Raw genomic sequence first — 23,196 nt, 5'->3', positions numbered from 1 at the left:
GTTTGTGCAGTCAAGTTGGCTGCAGCTCTTCTGTAGAATGTCACCTCAGCTTAAGTCATCTAGGGCAGCGTTCATCTCACGTGGCTGTAAAATGTCTGTACCTGATCTGGACCCTTTATCAGCAGAGAAGAACAGGGAGATACCAGGTCTGACTCATCTTGACCCATTTTAGGTGTTTACACAGAAATGCCACAGTTGGTGCTCTAGAAATGCCTTTTCATCTCTGGTGGCTTTACAGAGAGGTCATTGTTCAGAGGTGGGTGGCTGCACTCTGCAGATGTAGGAGCTCAGGCATGAGGTCCTGTCACGAGAGAATTTGTTCAGTGACCTTTGGGGTTAGGAAATAACAGGAACTGTTATGCAGGAAAGCCTAAATTGTGAAAACAAGGGATCTTCAGAGGTGTTGGGTGTTCAGCACTCATGAAACAGTAGCTGCTTGTCTGGAGCTTGATATCCATCCCAGGGCTTAAAGCTGGAGGTTCTTGCTTATCAGAAATCTTTGTGGCACCCCAGACGTGTGAGGACAGTTGGCACCTTCTAAATACATCAGGAGGGACTCTTTCTGCACTTGACCAGATAAATCTTTTATGAAAACAAAAGAAGGACCCACTGGAGCCATGCCTACTACAAACACCTCCAAAGTCATTTATCACTTTATATTACAAGGGATGGCAAAGAAAAAAATAGAAGCCAAGGCCAACGTGACCATGAGAGCTTCCATGCTCCAAGGGTCGTGACTGAGTTCTGCTTAGGTTTGGGTTGATTTTTGTGTTTTCCCCTCCCAGCCAAACACCTTCAAGGACTTCTGGCATTCCTTTTCATGCCCAGCTACTCACTGGTGTATTGGCAGTGTTGCTTGTAAGGAGTTAGTTCTCCCTGATTACTTATGTATGCATTTATTTCAGGGTCTCTCTGCCATCCCAGCAGAACTTTGCACACAGAGTGCTGTAAAAAAAAAATCAATATTAAACATAAATCTCCACGTGCCCTCGCAGAGAGAGCACAGGCTGAGAACCACTTACAAGCAGCCACTCTGTGTTGTCTGAATCCAGTTGTGTTTAGAGGACAAATGGTAGGATAATGCCTCACAAATTAGGGAAGAGTAAAATAAGAGAAGGAGACAGTACTTGAGTCTGCAAATGTGTGTGGTTTATGTGACAGGACACTACTCAGCTTAATAGCAACGTGAGCTTCACACTTCACACAAAGAGATTCATTGATTTAATATTTCGTTTTATTATTATTGTGATGAATAAATCCTTCTGCTCACATTTAAAAACCCTTATGGTCCAGGGACAATGAGGAGAGAAAATTGCTCGGATAATTGCAAAATAATCTCTTGCATTAGTCCTGCTGAATGCCTGAATTCTGCAGAATCTTCCCATCCTGTCTGCTGGGAAAGTGTCACTCCTTTGGAGCAGGGATTGTTCTGCTTGGAGATGCTAATGGGTGCTGTTTGTGAAAGAAAAAGATGTTTCTGTTGATGGACATTCATCCTTTTACTCTGCTCTCATCTGCCCATCTGTTGTGTTGGAGGCTTTTTTGGGGGACTTGGATACACATGAGTTGTTGTGGGTCAGTGTGTGAGCCACACGCTGGGGTTTGTGTGCTCTGGTGGGGACTTTCAGCACTGTTCTGTTCCAGAAAATGATCTCTTGGGTGCTTGGGGGTTCTGGGTGGAAATGCTGTGCTCATGGCCAAGTGCTGGGACACAGCAACCTGCCATGGTCCTTTCTGGGGCTGATAAGAGCTGGGCTTTCTTCCTGTTTTTCTTCATCCCATTTTTTTAAAGCAGATCAAATCTCTTGGGATCTCTCGTGGGATACTTGAACTTTGAGAGCATCTGTTCCACCAAGGTGCTTGTTTCTAAGTCCACATCCAGGCAGGATGTTCAAATCACAGAGAGGTTTGTGATATTCATCAGACTTTAAAAACATCAGGTTTAGACGAGATTGCAGGAAGGAATTCTTTGCTGTGAGGGGGGGGAGACCCTGGCCCAGGTTGCCCAGAGAAGCCCAGGTTAGATGGGCCTTGGAGCAACCTGATCTGGTAGCAGATGTTCCTGCCTGTGGCAGGGGGTTGGAACAAGATGATCTTCAAGGTCCCTTCCAACCCAAACCAGTCTGTGATTCTGTAATCTATATGGCTGATTTGAGTATGGTAATGATATAAAAATTTGCCTGGGTTTCATTAAACAGTGACTGTGGAGAAGGGGAAAGAACTCTGGGACCAGAGGTGAGGCTCTGGTTGAGCCTCAGCCACTGAGATGTGGGATGTACTATAGCTGGGGGACAAAACAGGTGGATTCATGGGGTTGGTAAGAAGCATAAGCTCTAAAAACTGCTGAGGTCAAAAGAAACTGCAGACTATGACTTTGGTTTCCTTACAGGGGAAAAAAAGTTTCTTTTGATGGGGAATATGCAATTCTCTCAGATCTTGAAGCAGTGCTGGATCTCTATGTAATAAACTCATTTCAGTAACTTTGGGGTGCAAGGAATTCACTCAAATCTCAAAGGACAGAGCTCTGCAGGGGAAAGTTGAGGGAAAGAGAGGTGGATGGGGGCAGATTTGGGTGTCCCTCCTTCCAACTGAAGTAGGTTCAGGCACCATCTGAGTGGAAGGAGCAGAGCAACAGCAGCATCTGTACATCAGAGTGATCCATGATCAAAGCAACCCAAAGCCAGAAGGTTATTGAGATAAATTGCAACCTAATGAGACAAGGCAATGTGTGTAGCATGGCCTGGGGTGGAGCATAATGTAGTTCTAAATCCCACCAGCACCACCTGCATGGGACTTCTAACTGTGCTTTAGCTGTGTGGCTTTGTGCTGGCAGAATACCCAAAGGAGAGCTGGGCTGCCTCCTTTAGCCTTACTGCATGGTAAGTGCATGCTGACTGATCAGTTCCTTGACAATTTGTTTGCTCCTTGGTTGTGCTTTGGTGCTCCAAAGCAGATTATGTGGTTCCTTTTCCCTGCTGGGCTGGGAGTTAAGCAAGAGCAAAGCTTGAAGCTGCATTGGATCTTTGACTCTTTCACTGATAACGAGAAAAACAGGGCTGCAGAATAGATCTGATTTTTAAAAATTTTTACTGAGGTATGGATTTTTTTTTGTGATGGCATAACTTACTAAAAAAGTAAAAAATCAGCCAAATTCCATAGCTGCACAGGAGTTTCTGATAAAATATTCTGGCTCTGTGCTGAGCTTGGAGTGTCAAGGTGCAAATGTAGTTTAGTGCAGTGTTGGGTGTGTAGTCATTCAGGACTGGGCTGGTGAAGGGATCCAGCACAAGTGCTGTGAGGAAGGGCTGAGGGAGCTGGGGGTGTTGAGGCTGGAGAAGAGGAGGCTCAGGGGAGACCTCATCACTCTCTCCAACTCCCTGAAAGGAGGTTGGAGCCAGGGGGGGGTTGGGCTCTTTTCCCAGGCAACTCTCAGCAAGACAAGAGGGCACAAGAGGTCTCAAGTTGTGCCAGGGGAGGTTTAGGTTGGACATTAGAAAGAATTTCTTTCTGGAGAGGGTGATCAGGCATTGGAATGGGCTGCCCAGGGAAGGGGTGGATTCTCCATCCCTGGAACTATTTCAAAAGAGCCTGGATGTGGCACTCAGTGCCATGGGCTGGGAACCACGGGGGGAGTGGAGCAAGGGTTGGACTTGATGAGCTCTGAGGTCCCTTCCAACCCAGCCAGTTCTGATTCTATGATTCTATGACTGCCCCTGGTACAGACAGAGGCAGGTTACCCTCTCATTTGAAGCCTTTATGCTGGAACTGAGCTGTAAAAATTGTTCCCATCTCATGTTGAAGAAGCAAAAAAACCCAGTGGTTTTAAGTGAGGTGTCTTGTTTGTCCAAGCTTAAAAACTTGGTTTCTCCAAGTGTTTGTATGTCCAGCACTGCCCTAGGAGAACTCCCCCAGACAGAAGAACCTGGAGACCATGTCTCTGCCAGCCCCACCAGCAGCACTGCAACCCCTGGTAAACTTCAGAGTGCTTCCCTGCAGCACTCAGAGATCCTTCAAGATAAATCCTTGAAGATATCTGGTGGCAAAGCTTTTCAAATCAAGGATTTGAAAAGTCCCTGGACCACTGATCCCTGCCAGCAATTAAACCCTGCTCCCCCATAGCTGGGATCCCTCCTGCACACAGCAGTGCTGAAAGCCTTGATGCTACTCACATCTTACCCAGGCAGTGCTGCTGCTTCTCTTCCCATCCTGCCAGGAAAGAAAAGGGAAAAGGAATTTGGGTTAAAACCCTGCTCTGAAGAGGTGGAAGGGCTGCACTAGGGTGGTGATGCTTGGCTCCCACACTGCCCCTGCACACACGTTGATTTTGGAAAGGTTTCCAGTGACAAGGTGACAAAGGAGTCACTAAACATCTGGCTTGATCTTGGAACAGAGACTTCCAGCTTCCCAGATCAGCATCTCTAGGTTTCCAAATGGGGTGCAGATGACAGGAGAAGCCTCACTCTTTGCTTTGCAATTCCCTGACAGGGTTTTCATCCACATGTATGAAAGTGGAGGGAAAGAAGTGAAACAAACCACTCAGGCAGCCACACATCCAGCCCACGCAGATGGGAATAAGAGGCACCCAAGGAGATTCAGATCCTGCTGTGCTTTGCAGTGTGCTCAGCACCAATGTGCTGCTGCCTTTTGGCTGCTGCAGGGCTTTTCCTCAACAATTCCTCGACAGACTTGCAGCATTGAGCCTGCTCCAGATGCTGAATAAACCCAGGGCATGGTTTTAGGAGCTCTTCAAGTCCTCTGGAGCTGATTTATCATCCATGTTCCATGTAGCACTGAGCACAACATGGGTAGGGATGAGGGGACAGAATTAAGCTCCCTTTTCCTCCCCTGCTTTTAATCATAAAAACCTAAAAGAAATGGGCTGAGCTTGAGCAGCTGGAGTTACCTGAAGAGAGTTTATTTTAAGGTATTTCATAGGTGTTTCAGAAGGCTGCCTGTGCTGCCTATGCCCTTGGTTCAGTGGGGAAAGCACAAAGCCCTGAGCAGTGAGGTGATTAAGCTGTGGAGCAGCTTGCATTCAAAACAGCCACAGATCCTCTAATGCAGCAATTAAATTATCCATTTCCCTTTCAGAAACTTCCTTAGAGCCCCCCAGGAGCTGCAGTCCAAGCCAAGAAAGCAAACTGTGCTCTCAGCAGCCTCTCCTTACCTCCTCTCCTAACCACATTTCTCAGCCTGTGGGTTGTGCCCTAGACACAGGAGGAGACCAGGAAAGGGAAGGATGAGCTCAGGAGCACCATTGCTTTGGTATCATCTCAGCTGAAAAAAACCCCAACCTTCTCAAGCCTGTTGTATGCACCCTCTGCCATCCAACTCCAGCATCTTTGGGTCAGGCTGTCTCCTACACTGGACAAAGGTGCATTTTTAACATTTTTCCCCCATTTCCTTACTAGGTTAAGGAGAAAGCAGCTTGTTTTCAGTTCAGGGTTTGCCAGCTGGAGAGAGGAACCACTGCTTTCACACCATGAGGGCTTGGGACTGTGTTGCCAACACAGCCATCTCTGCTTGCCAAAGGCTGCAGAGGTCCAAGACACATGAGAAAAAGGTTTGTGGGAAGCAGACAGCTTCATGGGGACAAATGCCTCCCCTCTTTACTGAGGAACAAGGATTTTCAAACAGTGTCACTTTTATTTCTTAAGACTTTTCTCTTTTTTTGTTTTTTTTTGTTCCCCTCCTGAGCCCCCCACCTGCAGCTCATGGTGACAGCTGACATTACTGGACTTTATTCTGTCACTTTGGAGGGAGTGGTGGCACCATCCAAGTGCTTCTCAAACTATATGGTTTCATCTGAGATGAATTAGGGCAACCAGGCTGGTGAAGGGGCTGGAGGACAAGACCTGTGGAGGAGGAGAGGCTGAAGGAATCAGGATTGTGTTCCTCAGTTTGGAGGAAAGGAGGTTGAGAGCTGATTGCTCTCTGTAACTCAATGCAAGAAGGTTGTGGAGAGGTAGGTTCTGCCTTCTCTCCAGTGACCAATGCCAGGAGCAGAGGAGATGGCCTGAAGTTGCCCCAGGGGAAGGGGAGAGCAGAGCTGAGGAAGGATTTATGTCCTGGAACAGCTGCCCAGGGAGGTGCTGGAGTCCCCAGCCCTGGAGGGATTTACAACCTGTGTAGATGAGGCATTTCAGGACCCACCATAGTGAGATATTTTATTTTATTTTATTTTATTTTATTTTATTTTATTTTATTTTATTTTATTTTATTTTATTTTATTTTATTTTATTTTATTTTATTTTATTTTATTTTATTTTATTTTGAGGAGGAATGTTGACACATAGATACAGGGATCTTAGAGGGCTTTTCCAACCATGATGATTCTGTGTGATCTTGTGATTAATCAGTAATTCATCCCTAGGCTGGGGCTTGTGCTGAGGCTGAGGGCAATGGGAAAGTTGAGTTTGGAGGAGGCTGAGAGCTGCTTGCCCTGAGCAGCTCCCTGCAAGGAGGTTGTAGGGAGGTGGGTGCTGAGCTCTTCTCTCCAGTGACCAATGCCAGGAGCAGAGGAGATGGCCTGAAGTTGCCCCAGGGGAGGGGAGAGCAGAGCTGAGGAAGGATTTCTGTCCTGGAACAGCTGCCCAGGGAGGTGCTGGAGTCCCCAGCCCTGGAGGGATTTAAAACCTGTGTAGATGAGGCATTTCAGAACATGCTTTAGTAAGCATGGTGATATATACATATATATATTTTATATATACATGGGGTGTTCTGTTTTGATTTTTTTTTATTTATTTTGGGGAGGATGCTGACAGTTGAACACAGTGAAGTCTTTCCCAACCATGACAGTTCTGTGATTCTGTGCTACCTGTGAGATTGGAGCTGGTTGGGCTCTGTGTGTTGGAGGCAGAGGCAAAGTGGGATTTATCCTCTTTAGCTAATAACAGAGATTTTGTACCAAACTGAAGTGGGGATATGTTGCTGGAGGAGATGGGCAGGACCAGGACTATCCATTTGTGTCATGGTTGTATTTTGATTTGGGCCCAGTAACAACTGGCTTTAGGTTGGGTGATTTTGGAAGCCCAAGGGCTGTTCATGCCATGCTTGTAAGCCCAGCTGAGCAGCAAAAAGGCCTTCCTGCATTTGGGGCTAATCCTTATTCAGCCAACATTTTCTCAGCCTCTGCTGATGTTCTAAGACATCACAGAGCTCACTGGCTTTTCCTGCCTGCGTGCAGCTCCTTCAGTGACAAAGCTGTGGCTGGAAAAGCCCTGCAACAGTTTGCTTTCTCCTCTTCCTCCAGGGTTAGGTGGTGTGTGCTTGTAGGCATTTCTGAGCAATTTAGCTGGGTTCACTGCCAATGCCAGCTCCTGTGGCTTTTGGCAGTGACTAATCCTTTCCTTCAGCTTTGTTAGAGAATAAGTAGCTGGCTTTGATCTCTGCAGCCAGTTCCAGTGGCGTAATGTCCTTTTCTGCTGGCTGAGAAACCTCATTCAATTTAGCTGCTTGTGGGTTTTTTTTTGGGGGGTTGTTTTTTGTTTTTGTTAAAAAAAGAAAAATCAGCTCTGGGAATTTTTTTAATCCAGAAGCATTGCTTGCATCTGCAGACCTGTTTGGCTGCCAGGGTGAACACTGGTTAACCAGGAGCAGAGAGGGGTTCAGGGAAATGCCATCGTGACCTTCTGCTGGAGCATCTCTGCCCAACTCTTCTGTGCTGAGCCCACTGCTGAAGGATGGAGGCCTTGGGTTTGCATGTCTTTTCTATCAGAAATATTCAAAGGTGCTTTGGAATCTCCATTTTAAGACAAGTGGGGACCCTAAGTTATGCTTGGACACCTTCCTGTGTGACCTGCACTTGGTGATCCTGCTCTGGCAGGGGAGTTGGACTCTGAAGGTCCCTTCCAACCCCTAACATTCTGTGATTTGGGCTGAAGAGGGACAGCACCTGCTCAGCCTGTGTGCCACAGTGGCAGAATGAGCTTCTCTGCTTGTCCACCAACATCAGGTTTGGTTTTTTTGGTAGAGCAGAGCCAACCTTTCAGACTGAACAGCTTGCCAGGAGCTCGAGCTGAACCGGAGTGGGGTGTCTGCCCCGGGGTGAGGTCCTCAAAGGAGCCAGGACTCAAACAAGAGGACAGAACTCTCCATACTGACCACACTACCATCTCAATTGATCTTTTTGCTTCCTGGGAGCTTTACATGAGTACCAGCTCAGGTCCTGGCTCCACCAGGTCCTTAGGACCCTTCCTTGGTGATGTGACTTCTGCTTTGCTGGGCCAGCTCACCTGCTGAGGCTCCTCACTGAGTCACAGCTTTACACTGGGGACTTACAGCTTTTCCCTACCTTACTCTGGCTTCCAACTCTTGTGTATGAAATCAGGAGGAACCCAACTTAACTTCCAGGTCTTGGTTTGCCCATGGGAGTGGGGAGCAGCTTCAGGATTGCCTCCAGCAGCTCAAGCTGTGCTTTCTGTGACAATCAGCTGAGCAAATCCCCTTGTTCCTTAGCACAGAGTCACTTTACATAAGAGATCTGCACCATCCATGGGTGAAATGGGCCCCATCCAGTGCACCAGCTCTCCCAGCAGTGTATCAGGGCTTTATGAGTTTGTTTTCTCAACGAGAGCAATTTTCTGAGGCATGGGAAGTGTCTGTGTGCTGCTCTTGGGTTCGTAGCACCACCTGCTGCCTGCAGAGCACGGTGCTGCTGGGCAGGCAGCTTCAGTTCTCCAGTCTAGGGGAGTTTTACTGTCTCCATTTTTTATTTATTTTTTTTTTTTTTTACTGTTGTATAGCATAAAAAGAAAGAACAAATTTTACTGCTTAGTTTTCCTGCCGTGCTAAAATCCAGATGCTGGTCCCTGCGGGGCCTCAGCGAAGGTGCAGCAGTGCGTGAATGTACGCTGATAATGTAACAACCAGCTCTGACTTCTTGGGGATTTGCACTCTGAATATTAACTCAAACACCTCTGCAGTCCTCCCCTGCTATTGCTTAAAACCAGTGCTTAATTCTCTTGCCTACCATGTGCTGGTTTCTAAGAGCTTTCCCTTAGACAAAATGTTACCGTTGCCTCAGCTCCCTGAATTCCCTTGGCTCAGGATGCAGCTAATGGGCTCAGTGACCAGAAGGAAGGTGTTACTTTGGGGCACTTGAAAAGAAAAACAAAAGATGGAAGTGACCTTGTACCCTACACTGTCCAGGATCAGATGGTTTTTCTCACACATAAAAGCTTGAAAATGTCATGGGTCCCAATCCCCCTGTATTGAAGCTTTTAAGCATCAACTCAGAAGGTGTCTGTGTGTCTTTAAAACACTCTCTGCTCTGGAGCAGACCCTCTCACAAGAGCCAGGGGACAAAAGCAGCAGGGTAGGACTTGGCACCAGTGTCACTGCAGCAGCAAAAGAACACATTGTGTTTCCAGAGCTGGATTCCTGCTGCTTTTTTTTTGCATGGTGGGTCTGTGTGTGCCTCTTTAAATAACAGGGGAATATGTAGTGTCCCTAAATTATTATATACAGATAAACAAGCTCATGGAATCTATAATTCTAGAATCATAGAATGGTTTGGGTTGGAAGGGACCTTAAAGCTCCTCCAATTCCAACCCCCTGCATGGGCAGGGACACCTCCCCCAGCCCAGGGGGCTCCAAGCCCCATCCAACCTGGGCTGAGACACTGCCAGGGATGGGGCAGCCACAGCTTCCTTGGGCAACCTGGGCAACCAGGGGCTCAGCACCCTCAAATTCAAGAATTTCTTCCTCATGTCCAACCTCAATCTCCCCTCTTCAAGTTTGAGACCATTTTCTCTTGTCCTCTCACTACCCCCCCATGTACAAAGCTCTCCCCCAGCTTTCTTGGAGGCCCCTTCAGAAAAGATGAACTGAGCATGTGGATACATTTTCTCTCTTTTTTTTCCCCTTCTATTTTCACCTTCTTCTGATTCTTTGTGACTTGGTCATTGCAGCTCTTAGTTCATACTGTTGGCATCCACTTCAAGGTACCCCCATCTTTTGAGAAAGTTGCAGAGCCCAAGTATCTGTGTTTCCTTTCTTCCTGTGCTTTTAACAGTCTGGGTGGAGTGGGTTTCCTGTGCAAAATGATTTGATTGTGCATTCTGTGCAGGTTGCTTTATTTGTGAAGACAGCCTGGTCTCCCAGAGTAGCTGTAACTTGATGTGGTATCACAAGAAATGGATGGGCCCCAAGGCATTGGAGAGAAGGAGCCAGTTGTAGTCACTGAGGTCATGAATTTGATTTTGGCTTGTGGGTATTAAATAGATGGGAGAAAAGGAAATTTGTGTTTTTTGAAGTTTGCTGGGACAGGAGGCAACTGGGACATCAAGCAAACAACTGTGAAGGACCTGAGAAGGTTATAAAGAGGAAAGTAACGCTTGGATCCAAGGTTAGAGAAAGAGATGAGAAGCAAGAGAGAGGTTTAAATCATGCTGCTTGTTCTTATATATCTTGTGAAGCTCACAGGTACCTCCCCAAGCTCTGGGGGATTGACCAGCAAAGGTTTTGCAGCTTTCAAACAGAAGATGGTGACTTATTTCCAAATTTACCACTGGGCTGATGCTGGTGCAGCACAGCAGCCACCATTATTATTCACCTCCTGGACAATCTCTTACCCCTTTTCCCCACACTGCCTGCCTGTAGCTGACAAGGACGTGGCTGCTGCTCTCTCTTATCTAGCTGATGGATGCTTTTGCTTCAGTTTGCTTGAAATCAGACTCTGAGGTTAGTGATAAGGTGTGATGGATCTCCCTGACGTGCTGTGCATAGGGAGTGTGCTCTCCTCTCCAAAAAGCAGCACCTGGCTCCTTCCTGCACTTGAGGAAGAGGAGGAGAGGAGGTTCATCTCATGGAAGAACAATCAATAAGCTTAAAGGTGACAGTGTAGCTGGCTTCAGAACCAAGGGCTGCAGTTTTATCTTTTTTTCAAATTATTTTTAGGCACTTCCATCCATTTATAAAACCTTGAGTTAATGAGTGAAAATCTGTGTCACCATGTGAGGAAAGGTAAGGGATATTTCCCTTCAAAGGACCATAAACAACAAGCTAAAAGGATCTTGTTAATAACCCAGAGGGAAACTGAGGCACAGAAGGCCATGGTCACCAAAATGTGTTCATGTACATCTCCTTATCAGCTCACAGAAAGGCTGCAGAAAGCTGTTTTCACCTATTCCCAGATTTACTAGCAGCAGAAAGATGGGAAATCTGGTGAAGCTGTTCTTGGGCTTCACAGATAGCACTTCCAGATCAAAATAGTTCAGCAACATCTTCAGGTTTCTGGATGCTTATCTGAATTGAACTCCCAAGTTTTTTTGAGGTTCATGTGGGGAAGGGAAATGGGTTTTCTACTTGACATTGGCTGTTTAAAAACATTTTTGGTCAAGGGGGTTCAGTTTGCAACTTTGATGTGAGGATACTAACAGGTGCTTTGATCTCTCAAATTGCTCAGAGCCCTGGCTGGTGGAAACCAGATGAAAAGATGACAGCCACATCTTTTGCTGTGGGAAAGCTAAGAGGGAACAAGAAAAGCCCATATATTCCCCTTTTTGTGGGGAATTTAACAGGTGTAGGCTAGATAATACTTTGCAATACAGCTCCTTTTCCTCCCACTCTGAATGCAGGTGATAAAGCAAATTGGTTTCAAAACACTGCTAATAATTAGTTTGGTTTCATCAGAAACTTATAAAAAGAATGGGTTTTAATTATGCCTCATTTAAGTGAACTCTGTAATTTCTAATACGTGCTGATCCTTAATTCCCAGCCCATCCTGTGGGTTGGGGGTGTATTCTGCATTCATCCCAACCATGTCTTTGGCACTAATGCATTAACTACCTCGTGATGGAAGCAGTTTTTCTTCCTTGCTTCTATTTTACTTTTTAATTGACTGGTGGGAAGAGTTTCAATAGATCACTGAGTAGGAAAAGCCTCAGGGCAAGCCAAGCTTTGAAGAGCATGATGGTGCCCACCGAGCCCATGGCTTGGAGAGTGTGGGGATGATGCTCCTCTTGCTTCTGCTTTCTGCTCCCCTGGAAGCTGAGATGGGACATGGACCTGGTGAAATAGGACCCAGCCATGGAAGTCAGCAGTTAGGATCCAGCAACTGAGGTCTGTGAGCAAAGGGGAGATCTTCAGAAAGTCATCTGGGGCTGCTGTCCTGGTTTGTCATCTACTGGAGTTTGGATTGCCAGGAAGCTGAAGAGGAGGCAGCAGTGTGCCCAGGTGGCCAAGAAGGCCAATGGCATCCTGGGCTGTGTCAGGAAGAGCGTGGCCAGCAGGTCCAGGGAAGGGATTCTGCCCCTGTGCTCAGCCCTGGGGAGGCCACAGCTTGAGTCCTGTGTCCAGTTCTGGGCCCCTCAGCTCAGGAAGGAGATTGAGGTGCTGGAGCAGGTCCAGAGAAGAGCAAGGAGGCTGGGAAGGGATCCAGCACAAGTGCTGTGAGGAAGGGCTGAGGGAGCTGGGGGTGTTGAGGCTGGAGAAGAGGAGGCTCAGGGGAGACCTCATCACTCTCTCCAACTCCCTGAAAGGAGGTTGGAGCCAGGGGGGGGTTGGGCTCTTTTCCCAGGCAACTCTCAGCAAGACAAGAGGGCACAAGAGGTCTCAAGTTGTGCCAGGGGAGGTTTAGGTTGGACATGAGAAAGAATTTCTTTCTGGAGAGGGTGATCAGGCATTGGAATGGGCTGCCCAGGGAAGGGGTGGATTCTCCATCCCTGGAGCTCTTTCCAAAGAGCCTGGATGTGGCACTCAGTGCCATGGGCTGGGAACCACGGGGGGAGTGGATCAAGGGTTGGACTTGATGAGCTCTGAGGTCCCTTCCAACCCAGCCCATTCTATGATTCTATGATCTGCCATGTAGACACTTACTGCTTGCTGAGGTGAGGCTACATCCTTGGTCAAAGTGCCTTTCCCCTTTATTTAACCATGTTCAGGATGGTCAATAAACCTATTCTCTGATATTTTAGCTGATGGAGGTTGCTTTTCCATGGAACAAGAGAGAAAATGCTGATAAGAAAACTCTGATACTGGTTTGATGGTTCATAGAATTATGGTTCTTTTATTCTAACATTACATTAAAAGAGCTCCCATCTGTAGATAACAGATTTGAAGGCAGTGCTGGCAGAAAGCTGTCTTCATCTCATCCAGACCCATCAGAACTTTCCCAGTGAAATCTCAGCCTTCTCGTCTTGGAGGTCCCCAGAAAGCTTCCAGTCTGGAAAAAAACCTGGAAGTCAGAAGTGGCTTTGTGTGCCTGAGTGCTCTTTATGATTGCTGCTCCCAGCCACGCAAGCATTAATAAATCCTCTGTCTTCTTCCCATTAAAAAAAAAAAAAAAAAAAAATCCTACCTGCAAACTTGATGGCTTTTGGCTCTGCTTATATACCAAGTTTATATACTGGCTTTTTTACTATCTCTCAGCAAGTTAATAGTCTGACCCCAATTCCTTTCTCTGTTAGTTGAGATACAGTGTTTATTTTGATGCCTCCAGCCCCCAGATATGAATGACTGTGCTGCAGCTCTTCCAGGATGGGGCACAGCAGGTTTTAAATGCTGAGCAACATCACCAAGTGTCTGGATATAATGTATTCCAGACAGTGAGACATAACCAATTTGAACAAATTTAAAAATAATCACACCTGCTCTGCCAGGCAGTTTTGTTTTACTGCTGTAGTGGAAATCCTGTTTGACAGATAAAGAGGAGAAAGAGAAGGAACCTGCTGCAGAGGTAATTGCACAACAATACTTGAGGATGTGCACTGAGGAAAGTCTGTTAATTAAAGCAGCCAGGCTATCAGCCAAAGGACAAAGAGTGGAAAGATAAACTCTGCCTCACTTAGGGAACAGAAAGAAGGTATTTCCAGTCATCCCCTAGGACTGCATCCCTCGAGTTTCCAGCACTTTCTTCTTTCACTGGAGATGCTCTTCACCCTCTGCTGTGCATTTCTGTAGCTCAGAGATGGAACTTGCTGGGTTTCCTTCCCATTGATGCTCACGACCTGGTGCTGCACAGCAGCTGATGGCTTGGCAAGGAGAGGAGACTTCAAGGGTGCTTCTGAACCGTGGTGCTGACTCCTGCAAGCTCTCTGTCTTGCAGATGAGATGTGACAGTGTGACAGCCCTTCTCAGAGCCACCCCTGAGCTCTCAGTCCATTTGCTGCCAGACTGCTCAGCACAGACCAAGGGACAATCCACGTGGCTTTTCCAGAGCAATTCCAAGTGCATGAGTCAGCCAGTGGAGGCTGAAGAGGGAGACCTGAGCTTCAATACTTCAGAAGTTTGGGGATTTTGTTTGGTTTTTAAAATAAGGCCAGGGAGTTGCAGTTTGTGTTATCTTTCCTAGGCTTTTGTATGGCTGTTCCAGGCTTTTGTAGGTTTCTTCCAAGGAGGGCAGAGTCCTGAGGTTGTACCTGGCCTGACACATCTCCATGAGCACTCCACCTCCACAGTGCAGGGGCAGGAGAGGCAGGGACACAGAGCATTTTTTTCTAAGGTAGGGTCAAGCTTTCCCAGTCTCTTCCTTTGTGAGCTGGTCAGGTTTTTCCTTATCAGGCTGTATTACACAGCATTTCTGTGGTTAGTTCAAGTACAGGACCAGGATAGTCTTGGCCATGGGCTGTTTCCTGGCCTGTTTTCCCTCTGTTGCTCTGGATTTCACAACCTGACTGCCAGGACCACTCCAGACTTCTGCAGCCCTGCCCCAGGTGCTGCACTTCCAGCTTCCCTGCCATATCCAGAACAGATCCAGGAGATGGAAGGTAGTCCAGAGGAGTGATCATTGTAGCCTGATGTGCTCCTCAGGCTCTGCCTCTGAGGATGGGCCAGGGTGCTGTCAGGATCTGCAGTTCCTTTGCTGGCAGAACCAAACTCCTGCTGAATCCCAGGTGCTGGAATTGGCTTCAATCTGAAGCAGAAAGGTGGTTCCCTGTTCCCAGCCTCCCTGGCAGGATGCACATCTATTCCTGAGCTGTTGCTTATTTACCCAGTGTAGCTCTGGAAAGTTTAGATACCCACAAGCAGTTTGAATCCCCCATCCCTGAACTCTGGACACTGAACACTCCACCTTGTGATAAGAGTTCAAAGATGATGCCTGCCCTCTTTCTGTCTCTTCGTGTGTTCTGCTGTTCAGCTGCAAGGGCTGGTTAGAAATGGCATCTCTGGGGTTTACCTAATATTAACAAAATGGCTTTAGTGCAGAAATTGCAGGGCAGGTCTTGCCAGGCCACCAGCTTTCAGCTCTCCCTGAGCACACAGCTGGATCTCATCCAGAGAAAGGTCAGAAGCCCAGGTTGGATGGAGACATAGAGACAGAGAAAGGATGCTGCAGAGATGGAGAAGTTGTTGTGGGGAAAAAGCTTCCCTTTGGGTTGGATTTTATAGGGCAAATAAAAGGTATCAGGGAAGAACAAAGGGGAGGATTACATAAACCTTCCAGTGTCTGAAGGGGCTACAGGAAGGGTGGAGAGGGACTGTGTGCAAGGGTCTGGAGGGATAGGATGAGGGGCAATGGGTTTAAATTAGAGAAGAGCAGCTTTAGATTGGATGTGAGGAACAAGTTGTGTCCCACGAGGGCAGTGGAACAATGGCACAGGGTGCCCAGGGAGGGGGTTGAGGCCTCATCCCTGGAGATGTTCAAGGTGAGGCTTGAGGAGGCTCTGAGCACCCTGATCTGGGTGAGGGTGTCCCTGATACTGCAGGGGTTGGACTGGGGGAGCTTTAGAGCTCCCTTCCCACCCAAACTATTCTATGATTCTATGTTTGGTTTTGCTGGTTAAAGTGACACAGAGCTTTGCTTCTTTCCGGGTCCTGCACTTTGGCCACAACAACCCCATGCAGCGCTACAGGCTGGGGACAGAGTGGCTGGAGAGCAGCCAGGCAGAAAGGGACCTGGGAGTCTGCATTAACAAGAAACTGAACATGAGCCAGCAGTGTGCCCAGATGGCCAAGAAGGCCAATGGCATCCTGGCCTGTATCAGAAACAGCGTCACCAGCAGGTCCAGAGAGGTGATTCTTCCCCTGTACTCAGCGCTGGTGAGGCCACACCTCGAGTACTGTGTCCAGTTCTGGGCCCCTCAGTTTAAGAAGGATGTAGAGGTCCTGGAACAGGTCCAAAGGAGGGCAACCAGGCTGGTGAAGGGACTCGAGCACAGGCCCTATGAGGAGAGGCTGAGAGAGCTGGGGCTGTTCAGCCTGAAGAAGAGGAGGCTCAGGGGAGACCTCATTGCTGTCTACAACTCCCTGAAAGGAGGTTGTAGCGAGGTGGGAGCTGGACTCTTTTCAAAGACGACCTTCAACAAGACAAGAGGACACAGTCTTTAAGTTGTGCCAGGGGAGGTTTAGGTTAGATATTAGAAAGAATTTCTTCACGGAGAGGGTGATCAGGCATTGGAATGGGCTGCCCGGTGAGGTGGTAGATTCTCCGTCCCTGGAGACATTTAAAAAAAGACTGGATGTGGCACTCAGTGCCATGGTCTAGCAACTGCTCCGGTGGGTCAAGGGTTGGACTTGATGATCTCTGAGGTCCCTTCCAACCCGGCTAATTCTATGATTCTATGATTCTATGATTCTCCAGTCCCAAGCTCCCCAGGGTCTCAGCCATAAACATCCAACCCTGTTGTGTCAGCATTTAATTGATGCTGCACTAGCAGAGGTTGGGTGAAATTCATCAGTTTTCATGAGTTAGAAGCTGAAAGGGTGATATTCATATTCTATAGGAGCGGCCTTTGGAAATCCTCAAGTGGTTTATTTCAATCCAGAGATCTTGGAGTTGTTAGCAGCCACTCATGAACCTAAGAGCTGCCCTGTGAGCTTAGGAAAAGAAAGCTCCAGTTTGTTCAAATGCAGTCCTCTTGGCTTGGAGCACACCAGGAGTTTCAGCAGTGCATTCTATCATCACTCCAGGCTTTAGAAGAGCAAGCTGTGCCATCCAGCATCCTTTTTGCTGTTAAAATTACCACTGCAGCAGGCAAAGGGTATCTGGATAGGAAGAAGAAGCAGAGAATGAAGTTCAGAGTTCAGATGGACTGCCAGGAGCAAGAGCTGTAAGATGGAAAGGGTAAAAAGAAGGCTGAGAAAACAGGTCCTGGAGCAGGTCCAAAGGAGGCAACTGGGCTGGTGAAGGGATCCAGCACAAGTGCTGTGAGGAAGGGCTGAGGGAGCTGGGGGTGTTGAGGCTGGAGAAGAGGAGGCTCAGGGGAGACCTCATCACTCTCTCCAACTCCCTGAAAGGAGGTTGGAGCCAGGGGGGGGTTGGGCTCTTTTCCCAGGCAACTCTCAGCAAGACAAGAGGGCACAAGAGGTCTCAAGTTGTGCCAGGGGAGGTTTAGGTTGGACATGAGAAAGAATTTCTTTCTGGAGAGGGTGATCAGGCATTGGAATGGGCTGCCCAGGGAAGGGGTGGATTCTCCATCCCTGGAGATATTTCAAAAGAGCCTGGATGTGGCACTCAGTGCCATGGGCTGGGAACCACGGGGGGAGTGGATCAAGGGTTGGACTTGATGAGCTCTGAGGTCCCTTCCAACCCAGCCCATTCTATGATTCTATGATTCTATGAACAGGTTTTCTGAGAACCTGGTGTTGTTGTTGGGATGAGTGTTTTGGTGCTGTCACTAGAGAAGTCTTGGTGGACAGTTCAACACTAATTGCAGCAGAAACCCTGGGGACAGGGTGTTTGTGGTTTATTTGCCTTACTTTTTCTTACAGAAAACAACTAATTGTGTATATATGCCCCTGTTTGCACTGAATCCACCCCTGCTCTTGCTGGTGGTGTCCGTCATCCCCCCACTGTGTTTCAGCTCTGAGCTTTGGGATTGCTTTTAGTTTGGGCTAAATTTCATCTGCATTTTCAGACCTGTAACACCAAAGCAAGATTTGCCAGGTGAAAAAGCAGTTTTTGTGACATTCATCTTGCTGCAGCTTGAAAGGAGCATTGATGAAGCAGTGTGATGTCTGTTGGAACATCACCTGTGGGTATTGCCTAGCTCACTGCAAATTAAAAAACACCCCCCAAGATCCCACCAAACCCAAAACTGGGGATACTGGTATCAAAACCCTGAGCATGAGGGTTTGAGGACTGTACCTCATTCTCTTACCACTCCATGCAGTGACTTGTCTTAGATTTTTATGTTCTAGAAAGAGATGCTGTAGCTGTGAGCCTTACACTAGAGGCTGTTTTTTTATACAGTGTTTTTTTTTATCATTTTTTGAGAAGTATTGGTAAAGACTTTGGCTTTCACTGGTTTCACAGCAAACAGCAACTTGGAAATGTGGCTCCTGATCCCGGGTGTGCTAATGGAAGTTGGGTCATGAGTTTTTCTCTCCCCTTGTGCTCAGCAGGTTTTTTTTCCCCTGCCAGCTTTCATGTAAAGCACAGAGTGGAGCTTCACAAAGTTGAGGAGGGAGCAAGGTGAAACAGTGGGAGACAAGGCATTTGAAAGCCTCAACTGCAAGAGACAGCATGTTATCTCAGGGACGTTCTTTGGAGCCAAATAATTACAAATAATTGTAAAATAAATCTAATGGGACAGCCAAGTCAACGTGCATCTTTAATTGCACAGCCACTAAGAGAAGCACACACACACACAGAATAAAAATAAGTGAGTATCTAGATCTGTTTAATGTTAAAATAAGCATTCTTCTCCTTTAGTCTCTTGTAAAAGATGCAACAGCTGCACCTATATGAAAATGAATAAATAATCAGTTTTATTTGTATCTCAAGCTGCTTTCTCATCTCAGAGATGAGCGACCCACTGGTAGCAGTCAAGTGGCTTAAAGAGAGACCAAGTGTTTGCATATATTATGTGCATGAGCAGGGTATCAGTTTAAAAAAAAGGATTTCCACTTGTATCTTCCTGTGTGGTTTCATTCTCAGTGGGGGATAATTTATGCTTGGGTTTATGTTGCATTATTTAATTACGTGTGTTTTAAAAATGCCTCTGGTTTGCCAGTTTGTATGCAGGATATGCTGCCTTTGGATAGCTTTGTAGCTAAATACTCTTCCAGTGAAGCTCTTTTCGTGCCTCTGGAGATAAGTCTTAAAATAGTCTATAAATCCTTTTCATTCAATTTTTGAAAATGCCTTAAGTTGGAGGTGGCAAAGCACAGAAGTCTGGGAGCTCAGGGCATAAAGGAGGGGGCTGCAACTCTTTCAAGGTGAAGAGGAAGTGCTGGGGAAGGAGCAGCAGAATAATTAATATATTCCTGAGGAAGGGGAGAATGATGAGTTTCCAATCCCTCTTTACAAGAAAATATTGAAGGTAAAACAAGGAGGTGAAGAATTTCCAGGAGAAGCACTGTAAAAACCTCTCATCAGGCAGAAGGACTGAAGGAACATCCTGCTAAGAGTCTTTCTGAAGAGCTGGGTTTGAGTGGACTTTGTAATAAACAACTGCTATTTTTGGTGGAAGTGCCATGAAATGAAGCAGAAGAGCAGATTCCAGAGGTTACATATCATAGAATCATAGAATTGGCTGGGTCGGAAGGGACCTCAGAGCTCATCAAGTCCAACCCTTGATCCACTCCCCCCGTGGTTCCCAGCCCATGGCACTGAGTGCCACATCCAGGCTCTTTTGAAATATCTCCAGGGATGGAGAATCCACCCCTTCCCTGGGCAGCCCATTCCAATGCCTGATCACCCTCTCCAGAAAGAAATTCTTTCTAATGTCCAACCTAAACCTCCCCTGGCACAACTTGAGACCTCTTGTGCCCTCTTGTCTTGCTGAGAGTTGCCTGGGAAAAGAGCCCAACCCCCCCCTGGCTCCAACCTCCTTTCAGGGAGTTGGAGAGAGTGATGAGGTCTCCCCTGAGCCTCCTCTTCTCCAGCCTCAACACCCCCAGCTCCCTCAGCCTCTCCTCATAGGATCTGTGCTCAAGTCCCTTCACCAGCCCAGTTGCCTCCTTTGGACCTGCTCCAGGACCTCAATCTCCTTCCTAAACTGAGGGGCTCAGAACTGGACACAGGTGAGAACTGCTGTGGAAGAGGTGAATGAGGAACGAGCAGCAGTGCAGAAGGTGCTTTCTGCTGCCTGCTCTCCCCTGGCCTGGCCACAGCAGATGCTGGTGTGGCACCATCCACAGCCAAGCACTGTGTGGCCTGGACCTTCTCCAGGAAGGGAGCTGGGAGCCAGCTGGGGACAGCAAGGCTGTTTTTGTGGGGAGAGACCAGTCAGGAGAGGAGAAGATCCCCTTACAGCAGGCAGGTGGATCTGAGCAGCCTGGATGTCTCTCCAGGATGGTTTGGTCAGGGTAGCAAGGCTTGTTGAGGAGCTGTGGTGACATCCATGCCCATTTATCAATATCTTCTGGATATGAGAGTGTTAACCCTAGGATAAGGGCAGAAGATCATTGTCTTAACAATGAGGTTTTGAAATAGCTGCTTTCTGCATCCGTGGTTTTGCCTTTGCATCCCAAGTGTTTTGAAACATTAATAATCACAAACACTCCCAGTCAAAAGAACATCCATTTCTGTACGAAATGCCAGGATCTGCCAGTGCTGGGGATGTGTCTGGAGGCAGCTTTAACACCACATTTCTGTGTATGTCAGAGTGCAAGGCTGCAATTCCCCTGGGATTTGCAGCTCATCAGGAACCATTAGAAGCATCCCTGTAGTCCTGTGTCATGCTGGATTCATTTCCTAGAGTTTATGAGTCTAGACTGGGAATGAGAGTGTGATTGCAGGGAGAAAAGCTTCATCCTGGAGGCTTGGTTATGGTGGAAAACCATGGAAAACCATGCTGGCATCTCCTCTCCTGCCTGTCCATGCGGCCCCAGCATGGGGAACATCGTGTTGGATCAGCCGAGCCTGGATTTTTTTATTTCTCATTAAGTAAAGAATTGCTGGCTGAGCTCTCAAGGCTTGGATCTCTGCTTTTCAGCGTGGGTTTGGCTTTGGAGAAAGCAGGATGCTGGCCAGGAGGAACTGGATGAATTTCTGTCCTCTGCAAACAGGGAGGTGTTTTCTCATGGTGGGAGTTGAGAGCGGAGGGAGGAAAAGTTCCGTGTGGGCAGGACAGGACTTTGGGGCTGCTGAATTGGCTGCTGCACTTTCAGGAGGCAATTGGTTGTCTTCAATAAGTAGCATCAGAGTTGTCCTTGAGAAGGGCAGTCAAACAGATTTGGGGTTTGGGCTGAGAGCCACAGTGATCTTGCCAGCTTTTGTGGAGCATCTCAGCTTGCTGGGAGCAGGTAGTGATAAAACACTGAGGAAAGTGAGGGGAACAAGGACTCTGGTCATGGTCAGAACTCTGTGATTCACACAAATGTCATCGAGCTGGGAAGGGGGAGAGGCCTGCAGAGATTTTTGATGGCATCTGTAGTTATGGCAACAGCTCCTTTGGCCTCTCCTTGGTGGCTGCCTTGGCAGAGAGCTTGGCTTCTGGTTGTGCAGCCAGCATGCACATGGACCTCCCCTGGGACTGGCTTCTCTTTTCAGCTCCCTGACATGTTAAATGGGGGGAAGATAACAAAAAGCATGAGAGAAATCAGGCTCAAAGTCAGCTTTGAGAGAGAGAACCTCAGGTGTGTGGTTTCCATATGGAAGCCTCTCCCAGTGCCAGAATTCCTGCTGTAGCTGGGGATGTTTCTGTAGCTCTGTCTGACATCCCAAACTTGTTGCCTGATCTCCAGCTGGTCAGTGCAAACCTGTTCTGACAGCTCCCTCCTGAAAAATAGACATGGCTTCAAGGATGCCACTGTTTTGTGTGGCAGGCAAACTTGTCACCTTCCTCATCTACGTCTCTGGTTGCATTTGCAGAGATGCAAGTGCCAGGCTGATCTAACACCTTGGTTGCAAAGGGAGCAGGGGATGGAGTCAGCCATGGTAAAAAAAAAAAAAAATGTGATTTATCTTGCTTATGTGTACATGAATCTTCACACACACATAACTCCTTCTGAGGAGTCTTGTAAATAAGTTTCTGATCAGCACTTGGATGCTGATGCACAGAGAGAAGGGACCCTGGTGTATCTGGCAGTCTGCAGGTCTGAAGAGCTGGGCTGGACTTTCTTAATCAGATTATGCCCAAAATTGTCCAAACTAAGAGCTGAGGATAAATATCTGATTACAGAATAGTTTCAGGGATACTTGGGACCTGCTCATTCTTCCCCTCTGCTGGAGTTTACCTGTTCCCAAAGTCTGCTAACAGAACCTTCCCTAACTTCTGTTAAACCTGGTTTGGCTGAATTTTAATTATACCCCTTACTACTTGGGCTACTACTTTTGCAGAGGGACCTGGACAGACTGGAGAGTTGGGCTGATCCCAACGGGATGAGGTTCAACACAAGAACCCCATGGGGAGCTCCAGGCTGGGCACAGAGTGGCAGAAAGGGAGCTGGGAGTCTGGATTGCCAGGAAGCTGAAGAGGAGGCAGCAGTGTGCCCAGGTGGCCAAGAAGGCCAATGGCATCCTGGGCTGTGTCAGGAAGAGCGTGGCCAGCAGGTCCAGGGAAGGGATTCTGCCCCTGTGCTCAGCCCTGGGGAGGCCACAGCTTGAGTCCTGTGTCCAGTTCTGGGCCCCTCAGCTCAGGAAGGAGCTTGAGGTGCTGGAGCAGGTCCAGAGAAGAGCAAGGAGGCTGGGAAGGGATCCAGCACAAGTGCTGTGAGGAGAGGCTGAGGGAGCTGGGGGTGTTGAGGCTGGAGAAGAGGAGGCTCAGGGGAGACCTCATCACTCTCTCCAACTCCCTGAAAGGAGGTTGGAGCCAGGGGGGGGGTTGGGCTCTTTTCCCAGGCAACTCTCAGCAAGACAAGAGGGCACAAGAGGTCTCAAGTTGTGCCAGGGGAGGTTTAGGTTGGACATGAGAAAGAATTTCTTTCTGGAGAGGGTGATCAGGCATTGGAATGGGCTGCCCAGGGAAGGGGTGGATTCTCCATCCCTGGAGATATTTCAAAAGAGCCTGGATGTGGCACTCAGTGCCATGGGCTGGGAACCACGGGGGGAGTGGATCAAGGGTTGGACTTGATGAGCTCTGAGGTCCCTTCCAACCCAGCCAATTCTGTGATTCTATGATTCTATGATAATGGTGTGCTGCACACCTGCAGCAACCCTGGCTTCCCACAGGCTTCCTGCAGAAGGAAAAAGGCATCAGCAAGGTGGATGGCAAGCAGCCTGCATGGCTTGAAACAAGGATTAGGGATATGGGAGGATCATCAGTTCCCACAGGTGAGGACATTGCCAGTGGCACCTCTGGAGTCAAATCCAAGTGGTCTCCCATGGTTTGGGAGATGTTTTAAGATCTGAACTCCTTACCTGCTCCT

The 23,196-nt window shown here is 47.8% G+C and overlaps 1 protein-coding gene across 12 annotated transcripts in view; it reads left to right on the top strand.

The window, feature by feature from the left end:
- Nucleotides 1–23,196, top strand: part of EXTL3 (exostosin like glycosyltransferase 3) — a 155,426-nt gene that overhangs the window by 119,311 nt on the left and 12,919 nt on the right. The window lies entirely within an intron of this gene.

The sequence above is a fragment of the Heliangelus exortis genome, chromosome 3 (assembly GCF_036169615.1).
Source record: "Heliangelus exortis chromosome 3, bHelExo1.hap1, whole genome shotgun sequence".
In the NCBI taxonomy this organism is placed as follows: Eukaryota; Metazoa; Chordata; class Aves; order Apodiformes; family Trochilidae; genus Heliangelus; species Heliangelus exortis.
This window is presented reverse-complemented; position numbering and strand designations above follow the sequence as displayed.